This window comes from Mustela putorius, unplaced genomic scaffold, assembly GCF_011764305.1.
Source record: "Mustela putorius furo isolate JIRA1106 unplaced genomic scaffold, ASM1176430v1.1 tig00000585_pilon_pilon_pilon, whole genome shotgun sequence".
In the NCBI taxonomy this organism is placed as follows: domain Eukaryota; kingdom Metazoa; phylum Chordata; class Mammalia; order Carnivora; family Mustelidae; genus Mustela; species Mustela putorius.
The window spans coordinates 4401485-4412517 of record NW_025421424.1 but is presented as its reverse complement, the minus strand read 5'-3'; positions in this window follow the sequence as shown (position 1 = coordinate 4412517).

The window sequence follows — 11033 nt, the reverse complement described above, 5'->3', positions numbered from 1 at the left end:
TCAAAGCAAAAAGACTGTGTGTATGTATGATTGTATGGGTTTGTGTAACCAAGAGCTCTGTATTTTGTTGTCTTGAAAGTAGATCTACTCTTGTGGCGTCTGTTCAGGTTTCAATCTGATAGGACCATCATGAAAGAAGCATTTGTTGTTGTTGTTGCTGCTGGTGGTGTGTTCGGGGGGGTGTGCTGTCAGCCAGTTTCCTTGCCTTGTCATTTAATGCTATGGTTCCAGACACCCCATGTGATAAGGAGGGTCTCTGTGGTGTCAAAATATTGTAGTTTCTCCAAGTTGGGCCTGCTCGTTAACCTTTGGACCAGGACTCCGGCTTGTTGGAGATGCAAGATCTCCCCCCACCCCTTGAGGACTCTCAGGTCCCTCCAAGGGGAATATGATAAAATCTCTGACCTTTGTGCTGCAAAAGCCAATCTCTTGGAAAATTTGAAGCAACAGAAAATGGGTTATGTGCCTCATTCGCCATTTGGCAAGCCACTCTTCCTTTTTCAGACTGCAGAATGGTGCTGCCTATTCCCTCTAGAACGGCCTAAATCTGAGTGCAGAGGAGAGAGAAATCCAGAAGGAGAGTTCCCTTTTCTCTTACTGGATAACTTGCCTCAGATCCTTAACAAGTTCATTGCATTATTTCAGAATGTCAGTATGCCTCATATCTAAATGAAAGAAAGCATCCCTCAGCGTCAGTCTATTTCCATGACTGAGCAGTTCATCTCTTTTAAACTTTGCTTGAGCCCTGCAGCACTCATGAAATTACTCCAAGTTACACGACACCATAGTACTAGTATATATGTTGCAGTGCACCAGCCATCATGACAGAGAGAAGTTTCACTAGTGGGTTTATCAAATAGGCATTTCACTCTTTGGAAATTCTAGAGGAGAGGAAGCCTGTAGATGAGCTGCCTTTCTAGGTCCAGCCTGTGCAGAGTGCTTCAGTTCCGTGGGTGTGAGTGTGAGAGCACACAAACACACACACACAGAAACCCACATCTATGCATGTTAATATGCACAGGGTTTTTATCGCAAATGTCTTGCTGCTACCGAATTCTACAGAATTCTACGGCAAATTGCTTTCTGGGACACTCCATGGAGAGAAGGTCAGCTCACTCTTGGGAAAAATTATTTCTTAGAAAACAAATTAGTTTTTTTGGATTAATTAAATAAGGTATCCCACATTTTAATTCCTGGATTTGGAAATTGAAATGCCATTCCTCAATCTCACTGGTCTCAAATTCACTGATAAAATTTTTCCCTTAATTAGTAAGCGGGGTGAGTATAACCCCCAGATCGGTACCCACTGGCCGCTCTTGAACTGATTTCCAGTCATGTCCTCCATATGTAATTTTTATAAATTAAAGGTAATATTGTATATTAAAGATCAAATAAAGATGTTCCTTAAGTGAAAGTCTGTTTACTCTTCATTCGTACCCACTGATGCCAACCGAGTTCAGTCTTCCTACTTGCATGACAACTTTGGCTTTTATAGTAACTGGCAGTCTCCAGTCTCCTAGCTTCAGAGAGCATTTCTTTTGGTTCAGCTAATCGTTAACATTTATTGGTTTATTGATTTTTTTAAAAAAGAGTTACTTGTTTTGGAGAGAGAGTGCATGTGGAGGGGAGGGGCTGAAGGAAAGAGAGAAATAGAGAATCTCAAGCAGACTCCCCGTTTGGGAGCCAGCCCAACGCAGGGCTCAGTCCCAGGATCCTGAGATCATGACCTGAGCCCAAGCTGAGAGCTGGAGACTCAACCGACTGAACCACCCAGGTGCCCCTGTAAGGGGTAGTTTTCACTCCATCTGGTTTTGAGAACTGACAGTCTTCCAGGGTTACCGTGCCTGGTACCGCTAAGATCCAGTCCACCCTCTGAGGTCATCAAGTTTAAATGCTCCCTTAATCACTGGATCTCAGTCCGTGACATTAAAATTTGACCTGATTCTTGAGCAAAGACGGGCTTTGAGGGGGCTTGAGGAATAGGATCTGCTAGACTTTAGCGGTTTAATCTCTTGACACTGTAAAGACACAGGATATCTAAAACCCTGAGCCCATGTGGCATCAAAGAAAGTAGCAGTAAAACCTGAAACAACTAGTTTACAACCAGGGTCTCGTTCTTTCCAGCACAGTGGATTTCAGCTCGATCAAAATTTCAAACAAGGGAATATACATTGTGGCCACATCAAAATTCATTGCAGACTTACCTCTTCAAGAGCAACTAAAACAGGACCAGGTAAAAGAAGAGAAGGTCTCTGGGTAACTGGGACTGATAAAATCTGGGCCTCTGCCAGATACCTGAAATTTCCATCACCATTTTATTAGGTTAGAAAAGACTGTCAACATGCAGGTAACATTCATGTTAAGAGAATGGGTTTGTCATAGAAACATCATAGATGAGTGATTACTGGGGATAAGGGTGGGGGAAATGAAAATACTGGCCACAGGTCACACATCTAAGGGAAGTTCTGGGGATGTAACGTACGGATGGTGATTACAGTTGACAGGTCTGTATTACATACTTGAAACTTGCTGAGAAAGTCGATTTTAATGTTCTCATTACACAAAAAGTATGTAAGATGGTGGGTATGTTAACTAAGTTTATTGTGCTGGTCATTGCACAATACATACTGCATATCAAGTCATAGGCAGCTTAAGTTTGTACCCACTTATGCCATTTCTATCTCAGTAAAGCTGTTTTTTCTTTCTTTCAGATTTTATTTATTCATTTGACAGAGACAGTGAGAGAGGGAACACAAGCAGGGGAAGCAGCAGAGGGAGAGGGAGAAGTAGGCTTCCTGCTGAGCAGGGAGCCCGATGTGGGGCTCGATCCCAGGACACTTGGATCATGACCTGAGCCGAAGGCAGACGCTCAATGACTGAGCCACCCAGGTGCCCCAGTAAAGCTGTTTTTTAAAAAGCATGGAACCCATATGTTTTTTTTAAAAAGCTTTACTGAGATGGAATTGGCATAATGTGTAAGATGAGAGCATCTTGTTGGCTGACCTAACACAATTTTTTTTAATTTTGTGATAAAATATAAAATGTGCTATTTTAACCAGTGTTAAGGGTACAGTGCCATGGCCTTAATAGTTACATTAACGATGTTGTGTGAACATCACTATTTCCAAAACTTCCTCATCACTTCCAACACATCTCTGTAACCATTAAACCTGTTCTCCCTTCCCCCTCCAAAAATGTCAATTTCTTAACACCCAGAAAATCACAATTTTCTTGTTGGTAAAAAGAGTATAGTATAGGATTTTCAAGAGAATTTTCACTTGAGAAAAATCCACGTACCTGGTCTGGCATGGTTGCCTGGGTGGCTCTGTTGATTAAGAGTCTGATCTTTTTTTTTTTTTTTTAACGATATTACTTATTTATTTGACAGAGACACAGCAAGAGCAGAGAGAGTGGGAGAAGAAGCAGGCTTCCCACTGAGCAGGGAGCCTGATGCAGGGCTCGATCCCAGGACTCTGGGATCATGACCTGAGCTGAAGGCAGATGCTTAACTGAGCTACTCAGGCACCCCAAGTGTCTGATTCTTGATCTCAGCTCAGGTCTTGATCTCAGGGTCATGAGTTCAAGCCTCACGTTGCAGCATTGTACTCCACTCAGGGTGTGGAGCCTACTTAAAAAAAGAAAAAAAGGGTGGGGGGAAGGGCAGTTAGGGCAGAAGAGACCCAAGAAAACCATCTAGTTCTACCTTCTTATTTTATACATAAGGAAATTAAAACCAAAAGGGGTAATATGAAGGCATTAGATAATCTTTAAGATGGTTTTCCAGTTTTACCATTCAGGATTCTATGAAATAAGACTTGTGCAGTTTTGTCATAAAAAATTTAATGACAACCAAATATGTTCATGATATAGATGAACAAAGCAGTTTATTTTAACCAAGCAGTTTAAAAAATATAGAAACAATTTTTTTTTCTAAAACCCAGCAAAAAATGTACACTGAATGTGGCTATTATCTTTGTGGGGTAAGAGTATAAGAATTCATTTTTTGATATTTGCTTCTTTTTAAAAAAAATACCAGCGTTCTTGAAGTGCAATTTACATCAGGCTTTCCCACCGCAAGTGGGAAGTAACAGGGGTATACAACACTCTCAGTCCATAAAGACCCAGCGTGCCCACTTACAGGCAGCCTTCATTCCTATCCTGGCTTCTGACACCCGGTGATCTATGTTTGTCTTTATAGATTTGCCTTTCCTGGCTATTTCATATGCATGGCATCATTCACATGTGGTCTTTTGCACTTGGATTCTTTAACAGCATAACAAAGTTTTCAAGCCTGCTTGCTTGCTTGCTTGATTGATTTATACTTTATCAGTGTTCCTTTTGATTGCTGGAAATAACTTCATTGTATGGACATATCACTGTGTCTCCACTCACCAACGAATGAACACATGGATTGTCTCCCTTCTTTGGCTATTGTGAATAATGCTGTTATGAATATTTGCAGACAAGTCTGTGTGGACATAGTTTTTCATTTCTCTTGGATATGCACTTAGGAATGGAACTGGTGGGTAAAGTTATGTATAACTCTAAGGAACTGCTAGATTGTCCTCCATACTGTTTTTACATTCTCACCAGCTTCTCACAAGCTTCTCCAGATCCCCACCAACACTTGCTATTCTCTCTCATTCCTTATAGCCATTTGAGTGAGTGTGAAGTTGTCTCTCAGTGTCGTTTTAATTTGTATTTCCCTAGTGACTAATGAGTAAATATCTATGTATCTTTTGTAAAACGTCCTTTCAAATATTTTGCCCACTTAAAAACTAGGATTGTTTATCTTATTGCGTTGTAAGAGCTCTTTATATATTCTGTATTTATTTTCTTTAACATCGTGATTTGTCCTTTCATTTTTAAGGGTGTATTTTGAAATACAAAATATTTTGATTATGATAATGGGCAGTTTATCAAGATTTTCTTTTAAGGATTGTCTTTTTGTTGCCTAATCCAAGGTTACAGAAACTTTAGACTTAACATTTTCTTTTAAAAGTTTTATAATTTTAGCTCTGACATTTAGGTCAAGGATGCATTTGGAGTTCATTTCTCATGTATGGTAAGGGTCTAAAGTCACTGTTGCATGTGAGTAATTATCCTAGTACTATTTATTGAAAAGACTGCTCTTTCCCTATTAAATTGCTTTGACACCTTTGTAAACTATCAATGGATCATAAATGTGTGGTAAGATTTTATTACCGGATTCTTAATATTGGTTCCACTGATCTATGTCTTTCCTTGTGCCAGTACCACATTCTGTTGATTAGTATTGCTTTAGGGCAGTGGTTCTCACTCAGGCTGCTTTTGCCCTACTTCCCCCAGGAGACATTTGGCAATATTAGAAGGTGTTTTTGGTTGTCATGACTGCGGGGGAGAGGGAGTGCTGCTGGCATTAGTGGAGGGGATGTCAGGAGCAGAGGTAGTATTTATTGACTTCTCCCCCCCCCCCAATAATAGTTCACTCTTAAGTTTGCTTGTATATCTTATATTTTTTTTATTGAAAAATGGACATTTTAAGGGTGCCTGGGTGGCTCAGTCAGTTAAGCACCCAACCCTTGATTTCAGCGCAGGTGCTGAACAAAGCACCTGCTCAGGGTTATTGGATCGATCCCTGAATCAGGCTCTGCGCTCAGCCTGAAGTTGGCTTGTCCCTCCTGCTCTGCTCCTCTCTCCTACCTCTGTCCTCTCTCTCTCTCTCAAATGACTAAATAAATAAAATCCTAGAACGAAAGAAAGAAAGAAAAAAATGGACATTTTAGGTAATATATTTTTGTAGCAGCTCTGGATTCTGCTCTGTTCTCTACCCGAGGAGGAGGTGCTTGTTGCTACTGCTGTTTTTATTTGTTCAATGATTTCCTTGGACTAATTGTGTGGAGATGATCTTTCCTGGCCACTTATGTTTCTGCTCAGTTTTGTATTTTTAAATCTTGTTCATATATATTTTTTATTTAAACATTTTTTTTTAATGTTTTTTTTTATTGGAGAGGGAGAGGCAGGAGAAGCAGACTCCCCGCTGAGCAGAGAGCCTGACCAGGGCTCCATCCCAGGACCCTGGGGTCATAACCTGAGCTGAAGGCAGATGCTTTACCCACTGAGCCACCCAGCGCTCCTATATCTTGTTTGTATTTTTAGATCTGGCTTCCTGGAGTCATCTCTGTGTCGGCATAGCTTTGGGGGGTGGGGGGTCAACAATTTGCATAACAAAAGTTGTCCTCAAATACCTTTAGCTGGCAAGAGTTTCTACCTTTTGCCACCAGATCTGTGTGGGGGTTGGGGAACACATTTAACATTCAGGCAGTTGACAAGTCTTCCCTAGCTTTTAACCCTGGGCCCTTGTATGTGTGTTTTGCCTGTGTCACTCAGCCATGAATGTCCAGAGCTCCCTCTGGTCTCCCCTGAATGTGTGCTCTGCCCGGCTTTTGTGCCCCCCCCTCCCCGCTCAGGATGTGTGGCAAGCTATAGTCTGGATTCCCTGGATCCATCTCCCTGGGACATTTCTAGCCAATGTGCCTGCCAATTTGTTTCTTGTCCCAACCAGAACCCAGACCTCAAGCTAGCAGGGTCACCTTTCCCATTCATTTGCCCCTGAGGTGGCTTCTGTCTCTAACAATGCCTAAGGGCATGTTTTCTGCACCCCAAATCAAGTGTCGGCTCCCAGCTTCCCCTGCCTCTGGTACAACTGCCGCCCGCACAGAGCGGGAAGGGAGCAGGAGCAGAAAGCTGGACTAGAAAATTTGTGATGCAGAAGATAATTGGGATGGTTATATATTCCACACACATTTATCGAGCTTCTACCCACCGTTTCCAGAGCTCTAAAAAGCTTCAAAGATATATACATCAAAATAAATAAACAGGGATGCCTGGGTGGCTCAGTTGGTTAAGCCTCGGCCTTCGGCTCAGGTGATGATCCCAGCGTCCTGGGATCGAGTCCTGCATCGGGCTCCTTGCTCAGCAGGGAGCCTGCTTCTCCCTCTGCCTCTGCCTGTGCTCGCTCACTTGCTCACTCTTTCTCTGACAAATAAATTTTTTTTAAAAAATCAATCAGTCAATCAATCACCCTCATCTAGGAAGGGACTAAAATAAATCACCCTCATCTAGGGAGGGACTTGGACTGCTTAATATTATGACAAATGCTCTAGTAGAGGAAGTCATTGTGTGTTCTGTGTGGTAGGAGGAGCGTGTAATTAAGCTTAGGACAGGCTTGGAGTGGGGAGGATGGTCAAGATCGTTTCTTCAGGTCACTAACATTTAAACTGAAGTGAAGCTAAGGGGAAAGGAGCTATCTGATTAGGCAAAGATAGCTGAAGAAGCCAGGGGGTATGATTTTCAAAAGTGGGAAGATTAGCCTTGAACTTGAGAAAAGACATCCATATCCCAGAGACCCATAAAACCTTCCTGCCCTGCAGTCCTTTTCAGACCCGAAGACTGCTCTGCCCATGGCCCAGGCTAGGCCCATGGGGACCCCCCCACCAAGGTCCTGGCAGTGGCTCTCCCTTTTGAAAGCCTGGGTTCAGCCATCTGCAAGGAGAGAAAAAAAAAAAAAAAAAAAAAAGAAGAATGTATTTAGGAAGTGGTTAAAGGACTCCCCCGGAAATAGCTTTCAAAAATATTCATCAAAACTTTGGATGACTCCAAACTAAAAGAGCGTGGGCAGGTTGTTTTGAAACAGTTCAGAGGTAGAAAGCCAGAAATGCACACCACTAGAGGGCAGTCATCTCAATTTCTTTTCTTTATATTCATTTGCTCTTCAGCCGGCTGGAGCTTGGGAGGCTGGGGCTGTGGTGAAACCTCTCGCTTATGTTTTTCAGTATACCCTAACGCTGGCTAACAGAGGATGCCACAGCTCCTGGCTGCGGGACAAAGTGAGACTAAGGACTCGCTGGGACCTCCAGTGGCTCCGACACAGTCCTTCCAGCCCCGGAGCTCATGCCCCACCGACACCAAGCTCACCACGGAATGTTTGCCAAACAGAAGACAGATGTCGCCTGAAAAACCCTTTAACATTTCCCGCCCAATATGACCCTTCCCTTCTTTTAAGGCTTTTGACCTAATAGGTACGAGTTATTGAAAGATGGGAAATATCTCCGATCAGAAGAGAGACCTAGAAAAATTCTAATTTGAACCCTACTAGTGATTTTAGATCCCATGGGACACATTGCAGAATTCTGTAAGTCATATGATAATTGCTCACCATGTTTTGTATTTATACAACTCCACTTAACTCCTTTTGGAATTATTTTTCCCTGAAACATTTGAGCGTCTATGTGCCAAGAACGATGTCTGGCGCTGGAGATCCTGCACCAACTCTAACGCGGGTGGACCTGCTGGGCTAGAAGGTGCGCCAGAAAGGCAAAAAGCATGCTTTCTAGCAAACCTGTGTAGCGGCTGACACCAGAGCTTGGAAGAGAGCATTTCCGGGGGCAGGGGGTAGTTTGCGAAGGAGGCCCTTGAGCAAGGGAAGTGAATTTTCCTAAGCAAGGAGGAGGTCTGAGGGCAGGGATTGCACCCTTGGGAGTAGACAGGGCCGCAGGGAAGTGCAGAGGAACCAAAGCCACCCTAGTTCCCGCTCACAGAGAGGATGCATTGGACTGAAGTTGGAAGAGGGAGAAGCTTGTTGGATGTGGTAGGTAGGAGTCCGGCTGCAGCAAACAGGGAAGGGCATTCTAGGGAAAGGGAAGGTCGTATTTCAGACAAGGTCATGTTTAAGACAAGGACGAGAGTGCCTTTTCCAGCCACCAGACCTCCGAGGTGGGCCTGCCTGGCCGTCTGTGGCAGCGAGCATGGGGCTGACCCCACAGTTACCCTCCTGCCCATCACATGAGACCTGCGATCTGCTGCAAAGAGCTGGGCTTTTCCTCCAGGCCAGATGGAGCCCTGGATGACTGAGCGAAGGAAACAGGATGGCTTTATAGTTTTGGTCAGTCTGGAGAACCCAGTGTTGGGGGCAGTTAAGAGTCTACTGAAATAATGGTGGAGGGGAACTATGGTGACTCAGACCCACAGGGAGGGCCGTGATTTGGTCAGTCTTCTGCAGGTGAAGCCAACATGATTTGTTCACTCGTTGGTGATGATGGTGAATGGAAGAAGTCAAGGTCGGTTCATGTGACCCAAGCACCCAGCAGAATGGGGTTACCACTTACTGAATGGGATGGGTGCACTGAGGCCCCTGCTCGTGTGCACATGCAGTTCCTGCTGGACACGGAAGAGCGTGGGGAAAGGGGGAATGTAAATAGTGGGCAGCGCGAGCCTGGGGCGGGGGCGGGGGGCGGGGCCGCGCGGGGAGTGCGGAACTTTGGCCTGCGGTGCCGGGGGCACCCTGCGCCCGATAGACGCGCTGAGCTCACCAGGGGCTGTGTGCTCACTGAGATCTCCAGGGCTGGGGTCCCTGGGAAGCCCCGGGAGAGCCTGAGAGCAAGGGAACACCGTCGGTGAGACGCCACCCCCCCGGGCGGCTCTAGGAAAACCAGGGCTGAGAACTGACCACGGGGCTCGGCAGCTGACCACGGAAATCATTGGTGACCTTGACAAAACTGCGTCTTTGGGTGGGTGGGTAGGTGGGGGACAAAATCCAGCTCGGGGTGGGGTCCGAGGAGGACACGGCGTCACCAGCTTTTTAAAGGAGTTTTGCCGCAGTGAGGAGCCTTAAAGCAGGAGGTCGCCAGACACAAGAGGGACAGGACAGGGACAGATTTTCTTTGAGGAGATACTACGACTTGTTCGTGTTCCCACGGAAACATCCCCACAGAGGGAGACTCTGATGCAGCCAGGCTCTAGGTGGGCAACGGCTGTGCGGTCAGGGGCGCAGGAGGAGGCCGCAGCCTCCCTCCCAGGAGAAGGTGGAGGCTGGTCCTTGCGCCCGGCGCGGAGCGCGGCAGGGGTGTCGGGCAATGTGGGCGGGAGAATGGGAGGCGAGGGCCGGTGGGGGCTGTCCTCCTCCTGCTTCTGTTCTCCCGGTAAGCTAGGACTGGAGGCCACTCTCAGACTGGGGATGGGGAAGAAGGTGTGGGGATTTAAGGAGAAAGGAGACAAGAGAAAGCATAAGAAGTAGTTTCCCAGAGAAGGGGGAACATGGAAAGTTAGGGAAACCGCCTCATTTTATCATCTATGGTAACAACTCCATCCACCGGCTTCCATCAACGCTCAGGCCCGCAACCATTTAAAATGCTGAGTGGAATTTTAAAAAGGAAAGAAAAATCACTTTTAAAAGCATTTGGGAACTGGAAGCCAGCAGGAGATCATCAGACCCAAATGCAGGAGGTGTGAAACCCTAAGAATCAGGCCCACACTCAAGGCTGCCTTGGACCGCAGGACATTTGCTGATAGGGCAGAAACAGCTGGGACACTCCTCCGCTGTGCTAGAGGGGGCATCAAATTCAGCTGCCCACCTGGGTTCCCTGTCCTTCGGGCTCCCCCTCAGTCCTCCACGCATCTGTGGGACACTGTTGGGCGCTGCCCTGAGCACAGAAGAGGCAGATATGAAGGCAAAGTCTCTCCTTACAACCCCAGGCTGGGGAGGGGCAGCTCAGGCTGTCCTCTCTGAAGGTCCAGGAGAGAATACAACACGCAGGATGCTGGCTCATCCACTCCCTTCACAGCCCCGCACCCGCTGGGAAAGCAGAAAGCCCTGGGGCACCCCAAGGAGGAGGGGGAAGAAAAGCACGGGCTCAGGTGGAAGCAGGAGCAGGGCCTTCCAGGGTTCTGCCTTGTTGACCTCTGGGATCCAGGAGCTGGCGGGGGCACCCCAGAGTCTCACATCTGACCTTGCATTTCGGAGGCTGTCTGTGCTCACAGGCCAGACTTCAGCAGGGCACGCAAAGCCCCTCCATGCCCATGCCACGGCTGCTCATTTTTCTAGCCTCTCACTCGCCCTGCCCTGCCTCACCCCTCCCACTTTTACTGGCCCCAGAATGGGCAGCTCAGTGGGCTGACAGGGGAGAGAAATAACCTGGGCCAGAGGAGCCAGAGGACCCTGAAACGGACACAGGCAGTGTGTGTCCGGGGATGGAGGAGACGATGTGGGGAAGTGG